The sequence below is a fragment of the Desmodus rotundus genome, chromosome 8 (assembly GCF_022682495.2).
Source record: "Desmodus rotundus isolate HL8 chromosome 8, HLdesRot8A.1, whole genome shotgun sequence".
Classification (NCBI taxonomy): domain Eukaryota; kingdom Metazoa; phylum Chordata; class Mammalia; order Chiroptera; family Phyllostomidae; genus Desmodus; species Desmodus rotundus.
Genome location: NC_071394.1, coordinates 103423909 through 103436434, shown reverse-complemented (window position 1 = coordinate 103436434; position 12526 = coordinate 103423909). Strand labels below are relative to the sequence as shown.

General features: G+C 39.5%; 1 protein-coding gene across 3 annotated transcripts in view; it reads left to right on the top strand.

Moving 5' to 3' along the window:
- The window catches only part of SLC35G2 (solute carrier family 35 member G2), a 105912-nt gene that overhangs the window by 65546 nt on the left and 27840 nt on the right, over positions 1-12526 (top strand). Inside the window, exon 1 of one of the 3 annotated variants that reach the window (XM_024566234.4) lies at positions 6232-6422. The exons of the other annotated variants lie outside the window; for them this stretch is intronic. The gene's annotated coding sequence lies outside the window, so the exon portion shown is untranslated. Of the gene's footprint in view, positions 1-6231; positions 6423-12526 lie in introns of those variants that run through there. 3 annotated transcript variants of the gene reach the window in all.

Sequence of the window (12526 nt, the reverse complement as noted above, 5' to 3'; positions counted from 1 at the left end):
CTTATTCCTGAGGAAAACCTTTCAGTATCTCATCATTAACTATAATGTTAACTGTGAGTTACAAGAGGGCCCCCCCAAAAACCAGAATTATCTTCTGGAGGGAGGCCCCTTGTAGTACATGCTTCCTTCACTAGGTGAGTGTTCTAGGAACCTATCTATATCAGTGTACCAGATGGCGTTGTTGTGAGAGGCTGTGTTCAGCTTCAGTTAATTTTTTTTAAAGACTCCTTCAACGTGTTTTCATGGTGGGTGATTTTTGAGCATACCTGTCCACACTACACTGAGTGTTCAGCAGCTTTTGACAAAAAATGGTGTGACCCCTGTGTCCGCATCCTAACTATTCACCAATCTCAAGTTTTTGTTTTATTTCCCTGAATGGAAAAGTCCTCAAAGGGAAACATTTTGCCAATGTGGAAAAGGTAAAACAAAAAATGAGAGAAGCACTAAAAGGCATCAAAATTGATGAGTACAAAAACTTTTCAGCAGTGGAAAAAACATCTCAATAGGTGTATTGCATCAAATGGGAAGTACTTTGAAGGTGACTAAAGCTTAAACATGTTCCTGTTCTGGTTGTTTGCTTAGTTTCTGTTTTTGTTTTTTAGGTTCAGTTGTTGATAGTTGTGAATTTGTTGTCATTTTACTGTTCGTATTTTGGATCTTCTTCTTTTTCTTAGATAAGTCCCTTTAACATCTCATATAATAAGGGCTGGGTGATGATGAACTCCTTTAACTTGACCTTATCAGGGAAGCACTTTGTCTTCCCTTCCATTCTAAATGATAGCTTTGCTGAATAGAGTAATATTGGATGTAGGTCCTTGCCTTTCATGACTTTGAATACTTCTTTCCAGCCCCTTCTTGCCTGCAAGGTTTCTTTTGAGAAATCATCTGATAGTCTTACGGGAACTCCTTTGTAGGTAACTGTCTCCTTTTCTCTTGCTACTTTTAAGATTCTCTCCTTATCTTTAATCCTGGATAACTTAATTATGATGTGGTTTGGTGTATTTTTCCTTGGGTCCAACTATTTTAGGACTCTCTGAGCTTCCTGGACTTCCTGGAAGTCTATTTCCTTCGCCAGATTAGGGAAGTTTTCCTTCATTATTTGTTTAAATAAGTTTTTCAATTTCTTGCTCTTCCTCTTCTCCTCTGGCACCCTTATGGAGCACTTAAAGTTGTCCCGGAGTTTCCTCATCCTCTCCTCATTTTTTTGAATTGTTGCTTCTTTGTTCTGTTCTGATTGAATGTTTATTTCTTCCTTCTGGTTGAAATCTTGATTTGAGTCCCAGTTACCTTCCCTTCATTGTTGGTTCCCTGTATATTTTTCTTTATTTCACTTCATATAACCTTCATTTCTTCCTTCATTTTGCAACTGAACTCAATCAGTTCTGTGAGCATCCTGATTACCAGTGTTTTGAACTCTGCATCTGATAGGTTGTCTGTCTCCTCGTTGTTTAGTTTTTTTTTTCCTGGAGTTTTGATCTGTTCTTTCATTTGGGCCATATTTCTTTGTCTTGGCATGCCTGTTACATTCTAAGGAGTGGAGACTTAGGTATTCTCCAGGGTGGGGCAACCCTCTTTCTGTGTTGTGGCACTGTGAGGGAGGCATCAGAGAGGGAACAATGCTGCTTGGTCCACTTTTGCCTCACTTTCTGTCACTTCTCTTGCTTCCCACAAGCTGATTGTGCCCTTTCAGGTGCTGATTCCCATGTGAGTGAAGTTTTGTACATCCTAGGATCCCGTGGGCCTCTCCAAAGGACTCTCCTGTGAGGCTAAGAGTGACTCCTACCTTTGCAACCCCCAGAGAATTTTACAGGCACAAGTTTTGAGTCTTTAGTTTTCTGGTCAGCCAGCACCCCCAGCCTTGTCTGCAGTCCACTGCCTTGCCTTATGTCCTCTTCAGCCATCTGCCCATCTCTGCCCCTCCTACCAGTCTGGATGAATATTTCTTTAACTCCTTGGTTATTGGAGTTCCATGCAGTTTGACTTTCTGGCAGTTTTGGTTGTTTTTGTTTTTAATTGGTTGTTGTCCTTCTTTTGGTTGTGTGAGGAAGCAAAGCTTTTCTACCTATGCCTCCATCTTGTCCGGAACTCAAAAAACATAGATCTCTTAACACTGGATTCACATTTCCTATGGTCTCTGAAGCTGAAGTAGTAGCTACTCTCTTTATACAGCATGCTGTTTAGACATAATCTCCATCTAGACTTTTTTCACTCATTTAACATTATCTAAAGGGACTTACTCTTTGGCCCCTGTAATCATAATAGCAAACTTTAATTTAGTGCTTACTTTGTGACTGACACTGTCCTAAGTACTTTACATGTATTAGTTAATTTAGTCTTCACTCATAAGAGTCCTGTGTAGTAGGTTATAGTAGGTTATTATTATCTACTTTCCTGATAAGGAATCTGAAGCACACAGCTAATAAGTGGTAAAGTGAGCTAATGTGATTAGTAAATTGTAATGCAGAAAGAATTGATTGGAGAAGATCAAATAGTTATGCTTATTGTTGGTGCCCTTTCATACACAATTTGAACATGAAGGCGAGTGCTTGAACTCTGTGATAGCAATTTGCCTTACTTATTTCAGGATTTGTGGTTGTGTGCTGGGTATCTGAGATTGACAAAAGTCTGAATGTTCCTGAAAGGGGGTATTACTGTGTGCCTCCCTGTGTAGGTATACAAACCAATTCTTAGTTGTTTAGCCCCGAGTGCTACAAATACAAGGGGATACTAATCTTTGTGTCTGATTGCAAGAGTGAAGCTGCAGCGGTACAGATGGGAAACAACTATTTCTGCAATGGTAATCAGGAACTTTAGTAACTTCTTTGGACTTTAGGAGATCTGAATTGTTTGCTGGGATCACAAAAGGTGCCTCTACTCAAATAAATGCTGTGTGTATATGGAAACTCATAACAAAATATATTTTTAAAATCTTTCTATAGGAACAGCAAGATATTCCACTTTATTTTTTAGGTTGACAAAAAAATTCAGCTGCCTTGCTGCTCATGTCAATGTGATATCATTGTCAAAAGAAACACTAGTCTTGGTTTTAAAAAATTGAAAAGCAATATGAATCTTTAAAAAAAATTCTCATCATAGGATATGTTTTTATTGATTTTAGAGAGAAAAGAAGGTGGAGAGAGAGAAAGAAAGAGAGACATCGATGTGAGAGAGAAACATTGATCAGTTGCCTCCCACATTCGCCCACACTGGGGACTGAATATGAACCTAGGTATGTGCCCTGACCAGGAATCTAAATCACAACCTTTTTTTGTGGATGGGATGATGCTCTAACGAACTAAGCCACCCCACCAGGGCAAAAGCAATATAAATCTTAACTGAAGTTTCTTTGAGATGTACCTGTAATGAACGAGTCCTTTCTTACACCTACCTATCACTATATGGTTTCTTCTGATAAAAAACCTTGATTTTCTTTTGGAGAATGGCCCATCCTCCATTATTTGCACCACAGACTTCTAAAGTATATGGTTGGGTATAAGATAAAGAATTTGATAAGGAGATGTAATTCCAAGGTTTTATTGAAACTACTTGGAACTAAGTGCTCTGTTTCAACTAGAATGTTTAACTATAACGATAATATAAATTGAACACTGGGGAAAGATGGGGAGATGGAAAGAAAGCATTACATGAGAATAAACTCTTCAAAGTCAACAGAGAGGAAAGGAGTGACCATATCTTAATGACTTTGTGCCCTGGATCCAGCCATACCTGAAAACACCTATCCTTGGGTTTTTCAGTTAAGTCTGTTTGAGTTTGGGACACTTGGCAATAAAAAGTCCTCAGTATTATAGCACAAAAGAAGAATTCCATTTATTACATGTAACAAAACATCTAAAAATCCTTTATTCTGTTTTTTAGTACCTCTCAGTGTCATTCAGAATGGTAGCTGTGCTAAAGCCCTAGTCTTACTCTCTCAAATCTCCCAGAAACCTTCTCTTCTATGCTCAGATTACTTTACATCTTTGTTTTTCTCACTCCCATCCTCAAAGCTTTTCTGGCTCTCTTCCTCCCCCACTTCCTCCATGAGAAACATAAAATCTGCCTGAGCCTTGGGGATCAGTCTAGCCTTCTGAGATTCCTTTAGCTTCAGTACCTCTACTCCTTATCTAGATCAACACAATTAAGGCCCAGGCTGCCCTCTCAACCACAAAGGATCTTTCTTCTTCCAAGAATGAAAGGCTAAAAAAATCATGTACCATAAATTTTCTGTTCTGGTTTCATTTGTATTCAGTACAAATAGTGTGTTTGCTTGAACATTAATTCTGTTTGCAAACAGCTACTACTAGGGTTCCCTTTGGGTAAGTTTTGCCAAGATAGTGCCCGGGGGTTTTGTTTTGTGTTTTTTTGGAGAGGGTAGGGAAAGAATTAAACTAGTTAAACCGGTTTGGGTGTTTATACAAGTCAGAGAAATGGTCAGGTCCTGGATTCAAACCAAGCCATTCATTATGAGTGCTACGGACAATTTAACTCTATTGCTTTTTATTTCCTTCTTCTTTGGGAACATTCTTTGAGTTTTCTACAGAAATGGCTGGAAACTCATTGACAATTGCCTCACTCAGCAGCTCCTTCATAAATACACTTAGACACTGTGCCCAGGACTTTGTTAAGTATCCTAAGAATATGGACTCATTCAAAAGCAGCCCAGCTGTGGTTGGGAGAGTACCAGCACTTGTTCCATAAAGATATAGATTGTCTTTTCATATCGAGAGTCATCCGGAAGTTCTATTATGCTGGACTCAGTTGACCCCCAGCCCTTTTGTGAACACATTGGTTATGAGTGGTCTGAATCCCCATTCTTGCGTCTACTCACACTGCCTTTGGTGCCCCCAGTGTGAGACCACCTAGCAGCATGATGGCTGTCCAGGGAACTGTCATGATGACTCTGGGAAACATATCACCTTGTAAAAGCCCCATCTTTAACACATTTTTTTTTAATTTTATGAATCTTCCCAACCTCAATGAAGTAAAATCTATTATAGTGTCCTGGAATGGTAGGAAAAAGATGGCTTGGCACATCCAGGGGATAGTTGAGAATTTAATGAAGCAACAATTTAAAAAGGTGTGGGCAGGCCCTGGCTGGTGTGGCTCAGTATATTGAGTACCGGTCCGAGAACCAAAGAGTCACAGGTTTGATTCCCAGTCAGGGCACAGCCTGGGTTGTGGGCCAGGTCCCCAGTAGGGGGTGTGTGAAAGGCAACCACACATTGATGTTTCTCTCCCTGTTTCTCCCTCCTTTCCCCTCTCTAGAAAAATAAAATATTTGAAAAAATAAAAATGTATGGGCAGAGTTGAAGGACACTTCTGGGAGTCATTATCAGCTCAGGCTTGAAGGGGCAAGGGCAAAGAGGGGTAAACAGAACAAGGAGAGAACTGTAGGAGAGGACCACAGGATTGGAGTAATGCCTTTCAGATAAAATATGTAGTTACTGCTAAGAGTGGCCCTCTTAGGGTGAAGGCAGGTGTCCTAAATAATATCCTGCTCGGTGATCTCCTGCAGGTGTTTCCCATTGGCCAAACCAAGTGAAAGCACCGAGTGAAAGCCAGCTGACAGTTATGTAGTCCTTAAAGTCAGCCCTGAGTCACAGAGCAGGGTGGAGTGGATCTGGAGGGGCAGAAAACCCCCCAGCAGTCACATCCTATCTTTTCTCTCAGCTAGCACCTTGGTTCAGGCCTCACCCTTTCTTTCCTGGCTTAGGGCAATGGCCTTATTGCCTGTCTTCTTGACCCATCTAGTCCATTCCATTGCTTTAATGACCAGGTCTGTTTCCAAGAGACTGGAGTCCCGGACCCAGCTCTGCAGCGTCAAGACCCTTCCCTCAGAGACCTCATTGGTAAATTGCCAGGTGGACTCCGGGATGTCCGGAGGGCTCTCCGGACCACAATATACAGATGTTAGCCATTTTTAAATATTAAGGATTGACTTGGAACTTTTAAAACGCAGCCAGGTGGAAATGAACTAAGGCTGCATCCCTGCCTCCTTCCTGAAGACCAGGTCACCCCCACGATCCTCGATTACTTTAAAATTGTTCTGTCTGAGGACGTAGGCTAAAGCCCCTTGGACCATCCCACCTCGCAGTTGGGGGAAGTTCCACAGTCCAGGCACAAATCTTGGGCACCGCCCCTCCCCACACGCCTTCCCCCTCCACCCACCACCCCCCCTCTGGCGTCTTCCACGTGGGCAACCGCCGGGGGATTGGGAGGTGGACAGCGGAGAGCGCAGGCGCAGTGCCCGCACCCGTGGCGCCCCTCTCCCTGCCCCGCCTGGCAGCATCAGCTACCCCAGCCGCGGTTTTCCTGGCGTAGTGCATGGAGGACTCAGCAGGCTCGGAGGTTGGACTTAAGTGCGGGGCAGCAAGCAGTACAGGCCGGAGCACCAGGCGCGCCTTTCTCGCTGTGATACGCAGGTAACCGGGCCCTGAGAGCCGGTAGGCAGCGGCGGACAGAGACCTGGACCCTGCCTGCCTGGCAGCCCCACCCGGAAGGAGTAGGAGCGTGCTGCGAACCCCACACACCTGCTTTTAGCTTTGGCACCTATAGGGGAAGAGTCCTTCTTTTTGGGTTGGGCCTGCCGCGGGCAAAGCGTCTCGCCCACTTAACAACCCTTCGCTGGGGGCTCTGCTTGACGCCTGACAGGATGCAGGGACCCTACTTCCCTGCGCTCCTCTCTGGGAGAACCTGGGCACGGTGTTGGTAGAGTCAGCATCAGAGTCGGCCCCTGCACCCCCGTTTCCTGCTACTGTGGCGTGTACGATTCCTTCCCCAGCCTCCATGATAAAGACTAGGGGCTGTTGCTTTCCTCTCGCCCAGAAGCCCACCCAAACGAGGGTGAATCCCTATGGAGTAATGGGATTGATTTCAAATACAAACGTAAGAATCCTGGATGGTTTTAGAAATATGGCCAAGGAATAGTATTTTCCTTTAATCTCTTGTCTCATGTCTATGATTCTTGAACACAGGTCCATGTGGGTTGAAATTTTCATGGAGAATAAACGGTTTGTAGAAATCTTTCTCCAACAAAATGCAAGGGCAAGGAGTAGCGGAGGAAGAGCAAGGCTATGGCTGAGTGTGGTGGCTGGAGGTACAGGGCAAGTCCACTCAGCCTCCGCCAGGCCCCGGGAGAATGCACGAACCCTCCCCGACTCACCTCAGGGCGCTATAGAATTTCTACGCCACGTGCCCTGGTTTGGTCTCTTTTGAGAGGTGTGGCTAGAACGGTTGCGCTGGCCAGCACGAAGGAGACTCCACCTTGGGGCGAGTGGGGGCGCTGCGCCGATCTGCATCTCCACCCTAGCTTTTGCTGGCCTTGCGGAGGAGCCGGACAGAGAGTACACTTTTGAGTGACGATTGAGAGCCCCGAGATAGTGACGCACTAGGAGGAGAGGGCAGGGGGCTCCTGGGGAGAGGGCGGTCTCTGCTGGCTATTCCGCCGGAAGAGACTGTGATTGAAGTTGCCTGTGTCCGTGGTGCTGAAGTGCCTCAATAGTCTTCGTTTGCTTACTTCCCCGGGGCCATGGCTTGCCTCGAGGTTCTCTTCTGCACCTTTGCCAGATATAGCCCATCTCCAAGGCAGATGGCTAGAGTGGAGCCGACCCGACACTGCAACCCTTTGCAGATGGGTTGATGCTGGTTTCCTGAAGATAGCATAAAGGCAAATGTGAGTTACCTTAGGGGTGCAGATAAATAAAGCATATGCCGAACAGGTTTGATTACCTATATGCAGGTACACACAGTAAGCATAAACATGAATCTCACATATGCATATGTAGGATACACATATGTGCATATGCACACAACACACATTCTGATTCATTTTCAATGCCATCGCATGCTACAAGTAATACATTTTTCCAGAGCTTTTTAGTAACTCATTGTTATTTTTCGACACCTCTAGTGTTTCTGAACTCTGCAGAACCATTAATTTTCATAATTGTATGTTCTAAAATCACGGAGCCTGTGGATTAAAGTGTTTGGTATTTTGCTGAGCAATTAAGTATTTATACATACAGTATTTTCATTCTAAAACAAAGATAGTCTAGCCCTGGATGGTATGGCTCAGTGTATTGAGTGCTGGCCTGTGAACCAAAGGGATACTGGTTCGATTCCCAGTCAGGGCACATGCCTGGCTTGCAGGTCAGGTTCCCAGTAGGGGGTGCGTAAGAGGCAACCACACATTGATGTTTCTCTCCCACTCTTTCTCTTTCCCTTGTCCTCTCTCTAAAAATAAATAAATAAAATCTTTTAAAAAAAACTGTTAAAAAAACAAAGGTAGTCTAGAAGGATGTAAAATTGACATGTATACAAAAAAATAGTCCAAAAGGAAGTTTAAACAAAAAGACTTAATAAAAATTTTAATATAGAACAGTATCTAGACAATAATCTTATGGGAAGTTATAATCTGAAGAAAATATGACTGACATGTATCATAATGCTGGCAATTTCAAATATAGTAGTGTTATATGGTTTGTGAACTCCTTAAATATTACATAGGTATCTTTGAAAACATTGATACCTATGACTTTTCTTTCACAAAATGTATATTCATTGTAAGAAATTTATGTGCTAGAGAAATGCATAAATCTAGAAGAAACATTTTAAAGAGATTTTCTTTTAGATGAGCACACGTGCATTTTAATTAGACCAATTTTTTTGTTGCTTGGATTTTCACTATTAATTTATACTAAGTGCCTTTCAAACCAATACACATAAAGGTAGGTCATCATTACTAAGGGTTCAGTAATATTGCATTATATGGATAGAACATAATTTATTTAAACAACCTCATAATAGTGAACATGTATGTATTTACACTTTTGCTATTATAGATGATTCTGCAAATAACATCTTTGAACAACCATTGGTGTACTAGTTTGATTATATTCTTAGAACAAATTGGTAGAAATGAAATTGATGGTTCAGCAGGAGGTACATTCTATTTTTTGAAATATTTTGTTCATTCAGTTATTTTCTGTCCTCTGTCTTGTCTGTTTTATTCTTTACTATGTGCTCAGCATTTACAACAGTGCCAGATATTTGCATATGTAAGAAATATTTATTGGAAGAACACTATTTCCAGATTGTGCTACAGAAAAAGTGTACCTACATATACCACTCTGAACATGGAATTAGAATGTCTGTATCCCCCACCCATCCACTATCACTAAAACCTAGGTTGTTAGGTTTTTATCAGTCTTTTAAAAGTATTTTCCAATTGGATAGGCAGAAAAGAACATCTTTTCATATATTTATTGGTCATACTTTTTTCTTGTTTTGTGAGCTCATATCTTTATTCTTCTATTGATGTGCTTATATTTTTTCTTATTTTAAGAGCCCTTTGTATGCAAAGGACTCTGTTACATATTTTGCAATTTTTCTTGATATTTTACTTTTAAATTTTGCTTATGATATTTTATACTGCATAGAAAATTTCATTTTCTTGTAGTCAAATATATTTTCCTTTAAAATTTTTCATTTACATTAGTCTTTCACTCCTCTATAATAAAATATGATCTATCATATATTCTATTTTATGAAAAAAGATTTCTTTTTAAACTCTAGGTTTATATCCCCTCTTCACTTTTTAGTTAACTTTATTTTATTACTTGATGTAAAATTCTATTAAAGATTGCTTAGTAAGAAGTAATTATTTATTTTCAGCCTATATGTACATAGACTTTTCCTCTGTGAGAAGTAATATGATTGAGCCCTTTAATATGATATATTTAATTTCTAAATACTTCATGAAAGTGTGTTTACTTAATGCTGTTTAGTCTGTACTATGTTTAACTGTTAATATGTACTCTTTTTTTTTAAGAGGAGCTATTCTTTAGAGTATTTTTTGTAGATGAAAGAAAATAAAATCTACTTTTTAGCCAAGTTAAGGAATTCGTATCACTGAAGTTCATAAGAATGTGCACACATAAGGTTGGTCAAATGCCTTAAAAACAAAAGAAATCACTGTTTTTTGACATCCATTACAAATCAAAATAACTTTTTCCAAAAAAACAAGTAGTTTTTGAGCATCGATAAACTATTCTGTAGTATTTTCTCCCTGGGATTTAAAAATATTTTAGAACAGCCAAGTGGAATAATTTTATTGTTTTTATAGAATAAAATTTTAAATATAGGTAATTATAAAAGTGGAAACCACACCAGAGTAGAAAATAAAAGCCTTCTAGCAAGCCATTCTCCACAAGTCACCATGAATATTAATTTGGAATAAGTACTTTCAGATTATTAAATTCATAAGTAAACATATTTCATTGAATGTGAGATGTTATCAATTATAAGATGCATTTTGACTAAGAAATGTGAAAAATGTGCATCTTAGATTTGATATATCAAAATAGGATCATATCTATTTTGCTATTTTTCACATAAAATATTGATATCTTCCCATCTGATACATTAAGTACTGAATTAGTCAACATCAAATTTAAATATATTTGTTTTATTTAAATCTTGTAGATAATAAAAGCAATGCTGGCCCTGACCCGTGTGGCTCAGTTTGTTGGGTGTCTCCCAGCAAAGCAAATGGTCACAGACACAGGCCTGAGTTGCGGGTTTGGTCAGGAGAGGCAACCAACCAATTGATGTTTCTCTCTCACATCAATGTTTCTCTCCCTCTCTTTTTCCCTCTCTTCCCTTCTCTCTAAAAGTAAATAAATAAAATCAAAAAAATAAGTAAATAAATTTAAAAAACAGAAGATTTAAAATAAATAAATAAACAGGATCTAATAGGCTTTGCTTGTATTGGTAGACCTGCTAATTAGCTCCAGTTAAGGGGTAAATAGTTGCCAGTAAAAGAGCTCAAACTGAGGAGAGGCAGTGATCACACTAGCTGATTTATTTAATTAATATGGCTAACAATTCTGTTTTAGCTATTCAAAATGAAAGTTAATACATTTAGCCACATGAGAAAATAGTATTTGGGGAGATTGGCAAAGAGATTGACAGATTAATTAATCACTTTTTTCATGCCTTATATAATTTAGAGACTTTTCAAAGACACAGACTTAGTGAAGTTAAGAGAATATGTATAGATGTAAAGCCTAATCCAATAATTAAATACAAGTTTGATTGGAGTTTGTAAAGTTAATTTTCACAATATTTTACTTATTTATTTTGTGATTACCACAATATTTTCATTTAAATTGAAATTTCCCTGGTACCTTTTAACTTGGATAGCATTGCTGTCCACACTTGAGATCTTCTAGCTCATCTCAGCAGTTGTTGGTCCAACTAACAACCTGACACTTTGTGGTTATTATAATGAGGTTTAAACCTTCCCCAGTTATTAGGTGTTTGCGAAGTTTTTGCCTTTTGGTGACCCTAGTAGCAATATACTCGTCTAGTTTGGGACTGGAATTTATTGGTGACAAAAAAGTGATGCATTAATCATCTTCTAACCAGGCCCACTTTTTTTTCTGAGCAATGTTAAATATTTCACTGGTAATTAGAGTCATGTTTCATCTTCCTTGCTGAGGCCACCTTGCTCCATGGATGACATTTTTAAACACTGTGGTAAGTCACAGTTCCAGGATGTTATGGGCTACTGCTCTATCCCTGTTCTTATTTCATGTTTCTCCTGTATTATTTGATTATAAAATCAGACAAAGTACCCTTCTCCATCACACACATATATATTTTTTCCTGCCATTCTGCTCTTAGCCATAGATTCTCCAAGTAACCAAATTGTTACATTAACAGTCACTATCTGCTGACCAGTGGCTTGGGTACAGGAAGGAGAATGATAATCACACTAGTGCCTGCCTCTCCTTTCTCATTTTTCATCTATCTACCTTTTAATTCATACACAGGAAATACCCTTATACTTGGTAGGAAATGTCAGAAATGAGCTAAGCTCACAGAGCTTTTTGTCCTCTGTGGACAAAAACTTTATTTTGCCTTATAAATGTTAATATACATATATAATGTTCAAAATTTGGCACTTACATAGCATTATACCATGAAGCTATTTATTTTCTCTGGTTTCTGATGCTATAGTAAAATTATATGTGATCAGTGGGCTTATAAAATACTTTATGTGCATTTAACACCATTTCATAGTGATAATTATATATGAATTCAATCCATACGCCTTTCATCTTTACTCAAGTTTATTTCATCATTCCCTGACTTATCAAAATCATTTGCTTTTTATTTTTCTCCTTTTATTTAAGTCCCCAAAGTATCAGCAACTTCACTGAACTCTGACTTTTACTTTAAGAATTTGATAAAAGAAAGTAAAAATGTTAGGTAATCTAATTTTCCATTTATTTTGCCTCTGGTCTCTGTGTAACTCTGGCTGAGCCATTGTTCTACATGGGGGGTGAGGTTCCCAAAGGTGAATAAGACTGCTGAGAGTGGTAATGAACTAAAGCCAGATACTCACATTACCTCTTGGATTCCTATAATTCAGAGTTAGGAGATAGAAGATAAGAGTTAGGTTGCAGAATTGTGGCAACCAGAGCTCTGCACCACAGAATTAGAGGTCTCCCATTTAGAGAGT